The 17,087-nt window shown below is 43.6% G+C and overlaps 1 long non-coding RNA gene across 1 annotated transcript; it reads left to right on the plus strand.

Moving 5' to 3' along the window:
• The first annotated feature begins 9,978 nt into the window (after positions 1 to 9,978).
• Positions 9,979 to 12,102, plus strand: LOC148117880 (uncharacterized). The gene is made up of 3 exons (XR_015736671.1): positions 9,979 to 10,124; positions 10,541 to 11,326; positions 11,784 to 12,102. It is a non-coding gene; the product is annotated as an uncharacterized LOC148117880 (long non-coding RNA).
• Positions 12,103 to 17,087: the final 4,985 nt, after the last annotated feature.

The following is a 17,087-nucleotide window of genomic DNA, read 5'->3' on the forward strand; positions in this document are numbered from 1 at the left end:
CAGCTGACTTCAGCTGCAAACGCAGCAAAGGCAGCTGGGCTTTAGAGGCAACAAGCGCAGCTAAAGGGTCAGCTGATGGAAAATAACTAAGAATGACCTCAGTGGACATCTTGGGTGAAAGATTATTGTTAAACCGGCCCAGCAGGATTTCCATTAGAGTCTGGCCAAGGATCTAGAAAAGAAGTGCAATCAAATACACATTACAGGCAGCATTCCTGCGAAAATAGGCCCAGTAGGTCCAGGGCTTTGAGGGACAATTATAGGCCTAGCCAAGAAGAGGGCTCAGGGTCTCCTGAGTGAGCTCTCACCACCCAGCCAAGGTTTCCTCAGCCTGCAAGGGCACTTGCTTTCTGTTCAATCTCTAAGTGCCCCTTCAGACATTGTTTTGGTTTGCAACTGTTTTCTACCCTGTATAATAAATTTTTATTGTTTAATTCCTCCTGTTAAAAGTTCTTATGGGGCTGGGACTGTAGAGGTGGCTCAGCGGTTAAGAGCACTAACTGATCTTCCAGAGATCCTGAGTTCAATACCCAGCAACCACATGGTGGCTCACAACCATCTATAATGGGATCCAATTCCCTCTTCTGTTATGCAGGTATATATGACATAAAATACACACACACATACATACATACTTTTTGTTGGTATACTTATCAGTTCAGAAAAGTACAAAATCTCATATGGCTGGGGTTTAACTCAGCTGTGTAACACTTGCCTAGCACACCCAAGATGCAGAGTTTCATCTCCAGAACCTCATAAATCAGGCATGGTAGTACACACCTGTAACTCTAGCTTGGAAGGTAGAAGCAAGATGATCAAAATTTCAGGTTATCGTTGGCTACACAGTGAGCATGGAGTTTGAGACTAGCTTGGTCTATGTGAGTAGCTGCCTCAAAAAAAAAAAAGGATTAAAGAAATAGCTCAGCTGATGAAGTAGTTGAATAGTTGCCATTCAAGCATAAGGACCTAAATTAATCCCTACCAAGCAACCTAAACCAAGCTGGGTCTGGTGGTAAAAGTTAGTAATCCAGCTCTAGAGAGGCAGAGACAGGCAGATCCCTGGAGTTAACCAGCCAGCCTGGCTTAATTCATTGGTCCCAGTTTTCAGTGGAATGCTATGTCTTTTTGTTGTTGCTGTTTTATTTCATTGTGTTATCATTTTGTTTTGTTTTTCAAGGCAGGGTTTCTCTGTGTGTCCTTGCTCTCCTGGAACTACCTCTGTAAACCAGGCTGGCCTTGAACTCACAGAGATCCACCTGCCTCTGCTTCCTGAGTGCTAGGATTAAAGGCGTGCATCACCACCACCTGGTTGAGGGTATAGTTTTTTTTAAAAAAAAAAATTAAGGTGGCAGTATGAGAAACGTCTTCTGTTCGTTTTTTCTACCAAATGTAAATAGGCTGTTTTGTTTTATTTTTGAAATCAAGGTAAGGACCTCTATTTCCTGAACTTCCCCTTCCCCTTTGTGTTGTTGGCCAATTTCATCAGATTATAAAGTTGATATCCCACTAATGAGATGAGACAAAGTCACCACCTATGACAGGAATGAAAGGCAGGAGCCATCTTGGCCTGTGGTGCTTTGAGCCTGGTCTGGGTTCTGGCACACCTTTTCTTACAAAAAGAACTGCCTTGCCAGGCTGCTCTCACTTTGTTCATGTGTTCCTTTGTGGGACACTGAGATGAGTGTTTGTTTCTAACAAACAGCATGTGAGGAATGACACTGAAGGCTGACTTGCAGCTTCCACAGACACCGTCACACATGTGTACATACATGCTGAACCCATAGACACACACAAACATGAAAAAAGCAATTTCTTATGTATAGAACCTTAAGGGCACAGTTTGATATATTTCAACAAAATAAAAGCATTTAATTTTCACTGAGGCTAAAAGTCATGTAACCAACATACCAGAAACTCCTTGATTATTCTCTCCCAACTACAACCATACCAAGTTTGTCCTTCTAAGGCAACGTAGCTTTGACTGTGTTTGTGTTTGATAAAATTAAAGAAAGCAACATGTACTTTTTAATGTCTGGACTCTTTGTCTCAACATTATCTTTTAAAAGATGTATTATTCTTTAGTCAATGTTTTAGTCAGGATTCTCTAGAAGAATGGTACTTATTGAATGAATCTATATATAAATATTCAAAAAAGGGTTTCTTAGGGTTTCTATTGCTGTGAAGAGATACCATGACCATGGTGACTCTTATAAAGGAAAACATTTAATTGGGTGGCTTAGTTTCAGAAATTTAGTTCATTATCATTATGCTGGGACATGGCGGTATGCAGACATGGTACTGGAGAAGGAACTGAGAGTTCTACATCTTGTAGGAAACAGGAAGTGAACTGAGTCACTGGGCAGTATCTTGAGCATAGGAGACCTCAAAGCCTGCCCCTACAATAACACACTTCCTCCAACAAAGTCACACATACTTCAACAAGGCAATACCTCCTAATAGTGCCATTTCCTATAAGATTATGGGGGCCAATTACATTCAAACTACCACAAAGGGGCTTATTAGAATGGCTTACAGGCAGAGGCAGGTAGATCCTTGTGAGTTCGAGGCCAACCTAGTCTACAAGAGCTAGTTCCAGGACATACTCCAAAAGGTTACAGAAAAACCCTGTCTCAAAAAAATTAAAAAAAAAAAGGCTTACAGGCTGGTCCAGCTAGTTCAACAATGGCTGTCTACTAATGGAAGACCCAAGAATCCAATAGTTGTTCAGTCCACAAGACTGGCTGTCCCAGCTGGTCTTCAGTTACTTCCTAAAAAAGTAGGCTCTAGTGTCAGTGAAGGAATAGACTTGCTAGCAAGAGCAAGCCAGGAAAGAAAGCAAGTTTCCTTCTTCCATGTCCTTTATATTGGCTGCCTGCAGAAGGTGTGACCCAGATTACAGGTTGGTCTTCCTACCTTAAAGATCCAGATTAGAAGTATGTCTTCCCACTTCAAACGACTTAATTAAGCAAAAATCCCTCCTAAGTATGACCACCAATTTTGGGGTTTTAGTTTATTCCAGATGTAGCCAAGTTGACAACTAAGACTAGTCATCACAGTCTCCCTGTAGCCTGCTTATTCTAGCTGTACATGTCATAGCCTTGTATGAACTGATTGTTTATTCCATCAGTGGGTCAAAATACTTGGGTAATTTCTAGGTTCGTGTTTAAATGGTACTGCTGTAAATGTTCTTGCATTTTGTTGGTCAATGTGATAGATTTCTCTTGAGTATAGCTAAAAGGGTAAATGCATAGACTCACTTCCATGCGAAGACTAGACCAATTTATATTCCCAATCAGTAATAAAAAATTGCCTGTGTGTACATATGTGTGTATGCATGTGTGTGTGTGCATGTGTGTGTGTATGCATGTGTGTGTGTGTGCAGTGTGTGTGTGTGTGTGTGTGTGTGTGTGCATGTATGCCTAGGGAGGTCAGAGGACAACTTAGAGGAATTGGTTCTCTCCTTCTACCTTGTAGGTCCTGGGGATTGAAGTCAGGTCACTGGGCTTTGGCAGTAAGTGATTTACCCACTGAGCCACCTTGCCAGCCCAAGGACTGCCATTCCTCACATCACAGCACCTTCTATGGTCTCACTTTACCCTCTTAGCCATCACTGTGGGGTTGTGGTAATACCACATCATTATTTACATTTGCATTCTCTCATCACTGGGGAAGTCAACATCCCTGTGTTTATCCCATTTCTATTGTTCGAGCTTACATCACACTTCCGTTTTCTTGTTTTGTGGACAGACATCCTCAACAGGAGGAATAATGACCTCATGACTGCTTTCCTTTCCTCTCCCATTCTTTCTTGGCTTCTTCTGCTGGTTCGTTCTAACTTTCTCAGCATGCCTGCTATGTAAAGGGATGCAAATTCCATTATTTATCAATCTTAGGTTATATATAGTGATTTCCCACAAACATGGATAAGGTAATTTATGGTAGTATATGAACTTACCATACCTTAGAAATGTTTGTTAAAGATGGTGGAGATAGAGGGTGAAGAGATGACTCAGCAGCCAAGAGTCCTTGTACAATCATGAGAACCTTAGTTTAGGACCAAGCACCCATGTAAAAAGCTGGGTTTGTGCAAACACCTGCAACAGCACCTGAACCCACATATATTCACATATAAATAAACAAATAAATAAATACCCTTTTCTTAAGGTTCTGGGGATATAACCCAGGAGCTTCTGCACGATAGGCAGGTGAGTTAAGAATTTTTATTTTCCTCCTCCAAGTTTTGAAGTTCTATTTTTTATATTATTTCTGTATATTTTTTTTTTATTTCTGTATATTTTTTTAATCTGCAACTTTAGTCCTCTTTTTTTAAGACTATTTTATTTAATTAATGTATTTATTTTACATCTTGATTGCAGTTTCCTTCCCTTTTCTCCTCCCATTCCTTCCTCACCCCACCTCCCATCTACCCCACCCCCCAATCACTCCTTCTCCATTTCTGTTCAGAAAAGGGCAGACTTCCTACGGGTATCAACAAAGCATGGCTTATCAAGTTGCAGTAAGACTAAGCACCTCCCCTTGTATTAAGGCTGGGCAAGGCAACCCAGTATGAGGAGTAGGGTCCCAAAGCCAGCAAAAGAGTCAGAGACAGCCCCTGCTCCCACTGTTAAGAGTCTCACAAGAAGACCAAGCTACACAATTGTCATATACATGCAGAGGGCCTAGATCAGTCTCATGCAGGCTCTCTGGTTTTTGGTTTAGTCTCTATGAGCTCCTGTGAGCCCAGGTTAGTGGATTCTGTGTGTTTTCTTGTGATGGCTTTGACCCCTCCGACTCCTACACTCCTTCTGCCCTCTCTTCAGCAGGATCCCCCAAGGTCTGTCTAATGTTTGGCTGTGGGTCTCGGCATCTGTTTCCATCAGTTGCTGGATGAAGCCTCTCTGATAACTGTTGGGCTAGGTACCAATCTACGAGTATAGCGGAATAACATTAGGCATCATTACATCCTGAGTCAAAAACAGGGGTTTATGAGAAATGAGTGGCTGACGTCTCTGAACACCCAAATCTCATCTCAGCGAGGCCTGACTTGCTGCGTGGGTCGGACTTCATCTGAAAGCCTAAAAATTGACAAAAATAAAAACGCTCAAATGGAACCCCTGGAACCTTACCTGCCATGTGCTCCAAAAGGGGAACTCACAGAGATGAAGCCTGGTGAAGAGCACGGAGAAGGGTGTCTTTTAGCACGTGGCGCTAGGCCCGTGGGAAAAACAAACTCCCTCAGTGGAAACCTTCTTATGTTACGCATATTTCTTAAGACGAGCCTCTCCACCAAAGCAAATAATTCCAATCAGACAAAATTAGACAAATAAAAGATTCCCACGTTTAACACAGCACTCCCGGGTGCCCCGGGAAAGCATGGCGAGGGGTAGAGAACAGGGAAGACCATGCAAAGCCCAGAGATCACGTGTTCCTTTTCTGGGTCGCAGACTAAATAGCCCTGGGGAGGGGTCAGTGCTTGGCAGACTTTCCCAGAGGTGGAGTCTGGAACCAAGGCAACTCCTAGAGTGAAGGGTCTTAAAATGGAGCTTTCTGCTTTTTAAGAAAAAAAAACCCATGGGGCTCCAAGGATGGGTGCCAGGGGCTGGGGTGATGCTTTCACCCAAACATCCCAGACTTCTTGGATATAGGGGTGTCAGGGGGCTGGAGTCTCACTTTTGACCAAACACTTTGCTGTTCATCAGGGAGGAAAAGCTTCCCTTTACCCTGTAAGGTTAGTGCCAGGGGCCTGAGAACTACACCACAGATGAACAGGAAACCAGTGGGCCGCACCCTCTTCATGAGTATTAACATGCATAGTACCATGAACAGGAGCGAGCCTCTGTGAGCTAGTTCTGGCCTCCAGACAAAAGGAAGAGCATCTGAGCTTCAAGGGAAATAAATCATGAGAACGTGACTGTGAAATATAATGGGGGTTTATGGATGATAAAAGCTACCGCAACAAGATTTGCTTGCACAAGCTCAACTTAGCACTGGCTCCTCGATTTTGATGACAAACACTCTTTCAGGGAATAGAAAAGGCGTCTTCCTTAAAAGGAAATTTGTTCCCTTCTTACAGGCAGAAAAAAATCGACAGTGAGATCTCCCTGCATCAAGCAAATGTTTTATCACCTTCAACACTAAATGAGCTTTGTCCCAACATGGAATCTTCTTGGATGGCAGATTTGGCTCTCTTTCCCTGAGCCTTTTGATATAGCTTCCTCAATCATATCTTGGATTTTAGAATTTGTCTTCTAGAAGTTTCCTTAAGAAAATTTGATAGGAGGACTATGAGGACTAGCTCATAGACAATTTGCCCAGAGCACGCAAAGCCCTGGATGAGACAGAGACACAGATTTGTGCCCTAGCTAACTGCATGTGCAACACCATCTTCTGCCTTCTGTTGTGGGACATGACTGGGTGTAAAACCTGGCTTATGTCCTTTTGTCTCGGTTGTCTTTAAGATGCCACCCCAGGTCATGTAGAACATTGACAACCCCAAATCACCCTCCCCTGCTACCTCAGAGGCACACGCCCCTCCCCATAAGTACCGTGGTCCTGTGGCTCTATGTTCTCATCTATTCTGGCCTTGGATCACTCCAGGTATGGGAAGTCTCCTACCAGCAAGCAGCCTGCTCAGCTGTGCTCCTTCCTTTGCTCCCGAAAGTGTCTCTGTAGCCCAGCCTGGCCCTGTCACTCCAGAAAGCTGTTGCTAACTGCAATCTGCCACCGGCGGGCCCTGCTGAATCCCTGCTTGGTTCTCGGAGGCTTCTGCCAAACCCCATTGCTCTAAAAGCTTCACAGGGATTTTGAAGTGGGCGACTCTGAGGTCTCCGGGGATTGTGTTTGACTCCTACTGCGTTTGTATTATGGACAAGAATGAAAGTTCAAGTATGTAGCTAAACAGTCACGTTTAATATTGAAATCCCAGAAATACAGGCTTCAGGGGAGGAGGAAGACTACAGAGAGGCAGGGAGGAGCAAGAGAGGGTAACAGGGGTGAGAAACAAAGGCATGTTTTCTTTCATGTGGCATCTCAGGCTGGTCTCTAACTCATGATCCCCCTGCCTCTGCCTCTTCAGTGTGTCCTTCCAGCAGTTGTCATGGCAACCAGTGTTGCACTTGCTCTTTGTGTTTGTGTGTGGTGTGAAAGCAGAAGGGTAACACTGGAGGCTGTGGGCGGGGTAAATCTGAGCAAGGTAGAGTGATATGCGTCCATGAAAACTCCATCAGGAAACCCATTATTTTATACACTAATTGAAAACCTAGTGACATTTTAAAGTTAGGTTTCTAGAGAGAACCATCAAAGGAGAGAATGCCTCTAAAAATGAACTGAAGAGCCAAGCTTGGTGGCACAGCCTTTAATCACTGCACTCAGAGACAGAGGCAGGCGGATCTCGATGGAGTCCAAGCCAGTGTGATCTATCAGGGAGTAGGGATACTAAAGCTACATAGTGAGCCCCTCGCTCTCAAAAATCAAAGCAAAACAAAAACAAACAAAAAAGCCCAAAGCTAATTGAAGGAAGTAGTGAGTATTTCCTAAAGAAGACTATCGGAACAGAGAAAACAGTCCTTCAATCTATTGTACACATATAGTGGAAAGAATAAAACTTTTAAGAAGGGCACACAGCTAGCCGGGCAGTGATGGTGCACGTCTTTAATCCAAGCACTTGGAAAGCAGAGGGAGAGGCAAGCAGATCTCTGTGAGTTAAAGACCAGCCTGGCCTTCAGAGCAAGTTCCAGGACAGGCAGGGCTACACAGAGAAACTCTGTCTCAAAAAAAAAAGAAAGAAAGAAAGAAAGAAAGAAAGAAAGAAAGAAAGAGGGAGAGAGAGAAAAGAAAAGGAAAGGAAAGAAAAGAAAATAGAAAGAGAGAAAGGAAGGAAGGAAGGAAGGAAGGAAGGAAGGAAGGAAGGAAGGAAAAAGAAAAGAAGGGCACAGTCCTTTCTTATAAGGGAATTCAGACTCAATTTTCCTATCAATGAAATGGGAATAAAATGTAGTCAGTTTTTCATAGTCATGAGTCATTCAGTCAAAGGTTCCATCAACCATGAATCAGAAAATATTCAGGAGAGTAGAGATGGCTCGGTGATTAGGAGCACTTGTTTTTACAGAGGACCCAGAACTCACATGGTGGCTCACAACCATCCATAATGCCGGTTCTAGAGGATCCAATGTCCTCTCCTGACCTCTATGGTCACCAGGCATGCACACAGTATACATACATACATGCAGACCAAGAGCCCTACACATAAAAGAAATCTTTTTTCTTTCTTTTTGTTTGTTTGTTTTTCCAGACAGAATTTCCTTATAGCTTTGGAGCCTGTCCTTGAACTAGCTCTTGTAGACCAGGCTGACCTCAAACTCACAGAGATCTGCCTGCCTCTGCCTTCTGAGTGCGGGGATTAAAGGTATGCACAACCAACATCTGGCTATAAAATAAATCATTAAAAAATGTTCAGAAAAGAAATTGCACCAATATTGCACATGGCCAGAGATCTTCCGCCATTATCAGCTCTTCTCTAAGCACTGTATGAGAGCTTCTAGACGGACATTCACACTGTATTGGGAGTCATACTGAAAGACCCCTGGAGTGGGGAGACTCTCTCTCAAGTCTTGGGATAACACGACCCCCCTAAGAACTCACGAGGGACCGTCCTTGCTGCAATCACATGAGGTTTATTGACAGGAACCAGCACACTGGAACCGAGACTCATATCCCACACAGGGAATGAGCTCAACCCCAAGCAGCTGGGAGAAGGGGTATTTAGGGGAAAAAAAACACAACCCAAAGTGAGTAGGAAGGGCGTCATTGGAAAATTCTGAAAATATCAGTGATAATCACAAGGGGGTAACTCCCTGTTTCTCAAGATTATAATCTAACTTTATGGTCAGCCAGTTCCTGGAACAGAGTCACTGAACCGGCTAACCTAGAGTTTTGTCTCTTCTCAACCTGCTAGATTTTTGGCTCTATTTTTTCTGCTAGAGGGGTCTGGATTTATCCGGGTCTTTCAATACCAATTATTTCTAGTCAAAATCCCCTTAAGAGAGACCTGAGAAACCACTGTTAGGTGCCTTTGTTGTGTGACCATCACAGATTGTATTTGCTCAAATGTGTCTGCAATATGACCGAGGAACATAATATGAGATCACAGCCGTATCTGCCATCTACCTTTGAACTAGCAGTATGGACAGATGATTGAACAGGAAGATGTGTTTAAACTATATACAAATACTATGCCATTTCATACAAGGAACTTGAGGGGAGATGGCTTAGTAGGTGAAGTGCTTGCCATACAAGTATGAAGACCCAAATTCAGATCCCCAACACCCCTATAGAAAGCTGGCTGTGGTAGCCCACACCTGTAATCCCAAAACTGGAAGATACAGACAGGTTGATCCCAGAGGCTCATAAAATAGCCAGCCTAGCCAATTGGAGAGCTCTAAGTTCAGTGAGAGACTGTGTCTCAAAACATATAGTGGAGAGCGATTGAGAGAAATACCCATTAACACAAATACATGGGGGACACCTGGGGGATTAGTATAGTACCCCTTTGGGTATATCTGTGAGGACATTTCTAGAGATAATTAGACTATGAGGGCTGTGACATACTGTTAGTCTTCTGCTGCCACCTTAAGAACTAACCACGCCCACCCAGCCACCTCTGACCTCCCCCTTCGCCATCTTTCTCTCTCTCTTGTGTGGTTGTCTCCTGTCGTGTGCACACGTTTTTCTCTGTCTCTGTGTCTTTATGTCTTTATATTTGTCTATCTCTGTCTCTCTGCTTTTCTATTTCTTTTTAAGTAATAAATGTTTACCCTTATGTTTGTTTACTATGTCTTGTGAGCCTTTTATCCGCCGTAACCGCCCGCCTGACTCCCCCGGCCGCATGGCGCTGCAGGGACTCACGGCCATCCTTGTCGGACTCTGTGAGCCACCCAGGACTTTTCATCATCATATTCATCATAAAAGAACAAAATTTGGTGCCGCGGACTCGAGAGATTCACCCACCAAGGGTCAGTCCCGGCTTCACATATCCTCCGGGACTCTGAGCTCCAACTTCCGGGACTGAATGGGAACCGAGGTCTCAACACCGACCCACCTGTTACAAACAACACCGGCTTCACTTGGTGAGTCGCTCCTCGTTCTGCTACAGAAGGCTGCTTTCCTTTGCTGGAATCGTGTTTGGACGACCCCGGGGGTTGGTCCGCCTGCGTTAGCACTGCATTCCAGTGCTGTGCATTTGACATTCGTCTGGGGTCCGGGTCCTCAGTTTCTTTATCTTTTTTCATTTTCACTTCTTTTCTTTACTTTTTCTCTCCTCTCGTCGTACCGCTGCTTCGGAGCGGCCCCGGCCTCTGGTTTATCCAGCTAGGCCCATAGCTCCCCACCCGTGAATCAAGGACGCTTGTTCACGTGGTCCTGGGTGCTTGTTCATTGCACGGGTTTTCACGATTCAGACTCTGGATAGCAATCGTCCATGGCAGACAGTCGCTGGTTTTTCCATCCCAGTCGTGACCTGGTGCAGTTTTTTTTTCAGTTCCAGACTTTTGCTCCCCTCTGCGGCTTATGGTTCGGCATGGCAGCTCAACAACAAACTGTAACTTTTCCCTTGCAACACGTGGCCGCCGCCATGTTCATTGGGGTCAGGTGACTTTATCACTAGATTCACTGAGAGCCAGATCACGCGACCAGGCCCTCCCACTGTTATGTATGTCCCGCTTTCCCCTCCCCCTCCTCAGTGTTCACTGAAATCTCTCCTTAGCTGTAATTACAGGTGTTTTGCATAGTGACATGCTTTCTGATAGGGCCCATCAGAAACATACACTTTGCCTAATTCCTGTTCTCTATGTATAATAATTGTTCATTTCATCTCGTTTCAGACTACGAAATCATAAACTGGTATGTACTTTTAAACTGTTTTCTACCATTGTCAGTTCTGTCACTAATCTTAATGTTACAAACAGGTTTTTTTTCTTTCTGTCTGTCTTTTTACAAATGTGGATCTTACCTATTAAGAGTCAATACAGTCAAACTCAAACCCAATCTTCCAGACAGATTCTATACTGCAGCCCTCAACTGCTCAGAGATCTGGGGAATGCGATATTTAAATGTTTAATTATTTAAAAAACTTTTCATAACAAAAAGAGACAGGTTGGCTCCTAGCAAGCACTCTGTTTCCTCCGAGAAGACAGAAGACCAACGTCCATCTGCAGTTTGCTTCGACTGCCAAGCGCTGACCATTGGGCAAAAACTGCCTATCACCTAAACTGGAGACCTCCAAACATGGACAGGATCACTGGAATCGATAGCCTAGCTGCCCAGGGTCAAGGTAGGCCTGTCTTCCTAAAGATTTCTTGGTCCACAGGGTCTTCAAAAGCCTGGCAGCTCTACATTAAACAACAAAGGTCAAATACAACCTTCAGCAACCAGGGAGGACCAAAGAGTAGCTCTGGGTTCCAACCAAGTAAGTTCTCTGTCATTTTTTAATCAGTAACTCAAGTAAAATCTTATCCTTCTCAAAGATCTCTGACAGTCTGATAGCTGAGAGGTTTTGCCAGGTTGTCTCACCAAATAAAAATACTTTTCAGTATAATTTCTGTTTTTACAAACCCAAGGAGTTCTTAATACAATATATATGTCTAAAACTTCTGTTTTTCTTATGAGTTCCAGGGAGCCAAATTAAAAAACCCACCGTAAACAGGTCAGATACAAACCTCTCAATTCCCTGGTCCTAAAATTTTTTCTCAATTTAACTTTGTCCTCTGTTCTGCCAATACCCTAACCAGGTCCAAGGGACACCAGACATTTCCATGCCACAGACACCTGTCCTGTCAGGAGCAGAGACCAGCTATGCCAGAATGTGACCAACACCCAGCTTCTCTCAGATCTCCCTCACCCCCACACCCCCCCAAAGACGACGCCCACAAATCAGCTGGAAGCAGTCTTGAGAATTCGCCGCCCCAATTCCTTCAACCTGTAATGTCTAACCTTCTACTTTTTATTATAAAAAGGAACCGGGAATGTTAGTCTTCTGCTGTCACTTTAAGAACTAGCCACGCCCACCCCAGCCACTTCTGACCTCCCCCTTCGCCATCTTTCTCTCTCTCGTGTGTGGTTGTCTCCTGTCGAGTGCACACGTTTCTCTCTGTCTCTGTCTTTATGTCTTTATATTTGTCTATTTCTGTCTCTCTGTTTTTCTATTTCTTTTTAAGTAATAAATGTTTATCCTTATGTTTATTTACTATGTCTTGTGAGCCTTTTATCCGCCGTAACCGCCCGCCTGACTCCCCCGGCCGCATGGCGCTGCAGGGACTCACGGCCATCCTTGCCGGACTCCGCGAGCCGCCCAGGACTTCCCATCATCATATTCATCATAAAAGAACAAAATTTATACTCCATGGCTAATCCACTGAGGGATTCAAACTTTGAGTAGATGCTTAAAAGGAGGCAGTATTGTGAAGGGTGTGTTCTGCCTGGAGGAAGCCCAGCACTGGGCCTTGCTGTCTGTCTCTGTCTGCTTTCTGTCTGTTCTGCTATGCTCTCTCATCCTGATGGTCTGCCTCATGAAAGGGCTGCAAACACTACAGCCAGTTGAACATGACTTCAAATCTGTGGCCAAGATACATCCTTTCCCAAAATATATAAATAAGTACTTCCAGGAGAAAACACACACACGCACACACACACACACACATACACACACGCACACACAATCATTGTTCTGAGAACAGTGATTGGTATATGACAATCAAAGCCCAAGCAACTGAAGACTAAGTAAGGCTCTATCAAACTTCAACACTTCTGCAGAACAGACAGGAAGCCATCAGACCGAACAAAAGGAAACATCTGCGAGTCGTGAGTACGTTAAGGAGTACACAAAGGATATAAGGACCTCTTGAAACTCAAGAGCAGAAACCAAATAAGTTACAAAGAAAAAAGGGAGCAAAGAAACCAGTATACATCCTTCTAAAGAATTACAAGTGGCCAATAAAAATATGAAGAGTGGATCCAGAAAGATGGCTCAGAAGTGAGGAGCACTGACTGCTCTTTCAGAGGACTCAGCTTCAATTCCCAGCACTCACATGGCAGCTCACAACTGTCTGTAACTCCAGTTCCAGGGAATCTGACACCCTCATACAGACATACATGCAGGTAAAAAAAAAAAATGCACATAAATTTTTTTTTAAAAAAACATGAAAAGTATTCAAAACTTCTCATTCCAGAATGCAACTCTGTTAGGATGGCTATCATCAAAAAGACAAGAGACAAGAAGTGTTAAAGGGACCCATAGGATAGGATGCCAACCCTGCCAACCTGAGTTTCCCCAGGACCCACATAATGGAAGGAAAGAATCAACTCATGCAAGTTGTCCTCTGACCCCACACTTGTGCCCATGCCTGTGCACACATGTATGTTCACACACACACACACACACACACACATGTGCACACACACACAAATATATAAACTAATTTAATTGTACAAAATTATTTTAAAAGCTTTAAAAAGAAATGGGAAAAGGGGACCTTTGTACTTTGAGAATATAAATTGGTTAAATATTAGCAAGAACAGAAAATATTAAAACAGAACTCCTATGGGATTAAGCAGTCGCACTTCTGAGATTCTGAAGGAAACAAAATCAGTATCTCAAAGAGGCAGGCATCTATAGGCCCCTGTTCATCGTGGTGTTATTCACAGAAGCTGAACAATGAAAACAATCCACTTGTCCATCAATGGACATCAATGGATAAATGGATAAAGAAGTCGTGGCATGTATTAACAATGGACTATTATTCAGCAGTCTTTTTAAAAAAGCAGTCTTCAAGAGGCATGGTGGCATATACTTGCAATTCAGAAAGCTGAAATAGGAGGAACGCAAGTTTGAGCTCAGCTTGGAGAAGGAAAGCCTATCCCAGAAGAAAAAAACAAGATGGAAGATGAAACAGAGGAGAAAAGAACCATCATTTGAGACAGCCCGGATGAACTTTATGGGTATTAGTAAAATAATACGGACAAAGATAAGAACTGTGCATGTACCCAGTCACTATGGGAACCCAGCAAATGGGAGGTGCAGCAGTGGGCTGTGGGGGGTGGGGAGAAAGAGTATAAGATTTCAATTATAAGATGAATAAACTCTGAACTTGTCATGGCGGCACAGGCCTGGTAATACCAGCACTTGGGAGTATAAGGCAGAACTGTGAGTTCAAAATCAGACTAGGATATCTGATCAAGTTCCAGGCTAGCCTGGGCTACAGTGAGAGACCCTGCCTCCAAAGCAAAAAACCTTCTGCCACCACCAACAAAAAGATGAATAAGAATTTCTCAGGTAGTTCCAGGACAGGTTTCAGAGCTACACAGAGAAACCCTGCCTCCAAAAAAAAAAACAGAAAAGAAAAAAAAAAGTTCTCAGGAGCTAATGTGCAGCATGGCGTAGTTATAACACTGTATTGAATAATGGAGATTTCATATAAGAATATATCTTAAATGCTCTCACTACAAGGAAATAGAGGATTTGAAGGTTTGGACTTGCTAACTAACTTGCTTATATTCTGCAGTATACACATACACATCAAACCATCACATTGGAAATCTTAAATTTATGCAATTTTTAAAATTAAACTTATTAAATTAATTTATAAATTAAGTGTGTGTGTGCGCGCACACGTGCGTGCACATGTGAGCATACGTGCACACACAGACAGGCATGCTCATGTACGGTGCACAGATGGAGGTCAAAGGACAACCTTGGGGAGTCAGTTCTTTTCTTACACTAAGGGATGCAGGGATCAAACTCGGGCCATCAGGACTACACAACATGAGCTTCTGCTTTCTTGGGCATCTTGCCAGCCCAAATTTGTGCCATTTTATTTGTCAATTATACCCAAATAAAACTGGCATGTATATGAAAATAAAGGGGGGAGGGGAAGAAAATATGGAAGGCAGGAAGGCAGGTTGGTCAGTATCACTGTCTATTCTAAGGAGGGTTTAATTCCAAAAATCCTGGCATGCCCCGAGCGGCCTGCCCAAGATCCCCGGGTGGCGGACTCGCAGAGCAGCCACGAGCCAGGCAGAGAGGGCTGCCAGAGCGGTGCAGATTCTCAGCAGCAAGTGGCAGAGCAGTGGCTCATCCCGGACAGGCTGGTCCTGCCATGCGGCCGGGAGAGCCATCCAAGCGGGTGGGTGAGCAGGCGACAGATAAAAGGCTTACAAGACACAGTAAATAGACATAAAACTGAACATTTATTACTTAAAGGAGAGAGACAGAGAGACAGAGAGACACGTGTGCACACGCCAAGAGAGAAGACAGAAAGAATGAGTCCAAGATGGCTGGACAGGTGTCAGGGGTTGCTGGGAGTGGGCGTGGCTTGTCCCTTAAAGGGCCAAAAGAATAACATTGGGACTATTTGAATATGTAAAAAACAAGATTAATAAAAATGTTTCTTTATAAAATCAGTTAGTATTTTTGTCAGCTGCTTGAAATATTGGAGACAGAGAAAAGGATGCATATCATACATGCCGGGCAAGTATCTTCTGAACTGCAAGCCCAGCATCAGAGTATTTTAATTTTCCTCACTTACTTTTCCTTTTGATCACAACCCCCTTCCTAGTAATAAGAGTAGAGGCACGTATTCCTAATGAAAGACCCCCCCCATATGGAGAGACTCTCACTCAAGTCTCGGGATAACACGACCCCTCCAGTAATTCACAAGAGACCGTCCTTGCTGCAATCACATGAGGTTTATTTGACAGGTACCAGTGCACTGGGGCCAAGACTCATAACCCACACAAGGGAGGAGTTCGACCCTGAGTAACTGGGAGAAGAGGTTTTTAAGGAAAGAAACCACAGCCCAGTAATCCAAAGGGGTAGGGAGGGCATCATAGAAAATTCCAAAAATACCAATGGTAATCACAAGCGGGCAACTCCCTGTTTCTCAAGATTATTCTCAAAATTACAATCTAACTTTATCTTCAGCTAGTTCCTGAAACTGCACCGGCTAATCCTAGATTTCTGAGTCTTCCCTCCCTGCTTAGATTTTTGGCTCTATTTTTTCCTGCTAGGGGGATCTGGATTTATCCAGGTCTTTCACTACAAGCATAATAGTTTTAAGTGTTGTTTCAATCAAGTAAAATGAAAAAGTCTGAAAAACATTGCATCTATTCTCCATTGACTGAAGACTTTCCATGACTTGTTTTTGCCAATAATGCGGGTGCTGAGCTTCCTGGTCAATTGTTTCCTTACTATATAAAATAATCAATTAGTCCATTACTAAGTGGCATCCTGAATCTCCTCGCGTGTTCCATCAATAATGTCTCCTTATAAATTGGTGTAGGCTTCTACATCTGGTCACAATGCTTAGTCCCCCTGGTTTGAAATAAATCCACCAGAGAACACGCATGGGCACCCTAGAAGCCCACCAGAAGCCTGTATAGCTGACTGGCAGCTGCATGGGGACCTTGCCCAAATGGTGCAGCCCCGAGTCTCATTGTCCTTTGTCTTCTAGGCACAAAAACCATGTCCTGGTTGGCACAGTTTGGTTAGCAAGAAGCAGAACTACAGAAGTCTGAAAGCAAGATTAGTACATTTTGGGACTTCCCTGGATGCAGGGAATATGGACAAGGGTCAATGATGGATTAGGTCTTTGCTCCCAGCTTGGCAGATGTTGGGTCCCATGTGCTGGGCTTTAAGGTTTGAATGATGTTTCTACCACGGTGCCTGTTGTGCTAAGATCTGGGGTCTACAAAGGTCTGGGGTCTGTTATGCTTCAAACCACAAGCATGCTTTGAGTGAGGGTTATCTCCCAATTAGGAAAATAGTAAGCATGAGAAGTATTGTTTATTTCTAGAGATCTAGGGAAGCACAAAACACTATGCTAAGAAATTTATGGCTAAGCCATGTATGGTAGCACTTGTCTTTAATCCCAGCACTTGGGAGGCAGAGGCAGCTGGATCAGACTGTGAGTTCCAGGCCAGCCTGGGCTACAGCCTAGTCAGCTTTAGGGCTACATTGAGAGACCCTGTCTTAAAAAAAATAAAAATTAAAAAAAAAGATATTTGATCCCAATTTTATAGATAAGGACCGTTAAGGACTT

Source organism: Myodes glareolus, chromosome 25 (assembly GCF_982192425.1).
Source record: "Myodes glareolus chromosome 25, mMyoGla1.1, whole genome shotgun sequence".
Lineage (NCBI taxonomy): Eukaryota > Metazoa > Chordata > Mammalia > Rodentia > Cricetidae > Myodes > Myodes glareolus.